The sequence below is a fragment of the Octopus bimaculoides genome, chromosome 27 (assembly GCF_001194135.2).
Source record: "Octopus bimaculoides isolate UCB-OBI-ISO-001 chromosome 27, ASM119413v2, whole genome shotgun sequence".
Lineage (NCBI taxonomy): Eukaryota > Metazoa > Mollusca > Cephalopoda > Octopoda > Octopodidae > Octopus > Octopus bimaculoides.
The window spans coordinates 7648977-7649211 of NC_069007.1; positions in this window are offsets into that span (position 1 = coordinate 7648977).

Genomic DNA, 235 nt, shown 5'->3' on the forward strand with positions numbered 1-235 from the left:
AGATAGATAGATAGATAGATAGATAGATAGATAGATAGATAGATAGATAAATAGACAGACAGATAGGCGCAGGAGTGGCTGTGTGGTAAGAAGCTTGCTTACCAACCACATGGTTCCAAGTTCAGTCCCACTGTGTGGCAACTTGGGTAATTGTCTTCTACTATAGACTCGGGCCGACCAAAGTCTTGTGAATAGATTTGGTAGACGGAAACTCAAAAAAGCCGGTCATATGTAT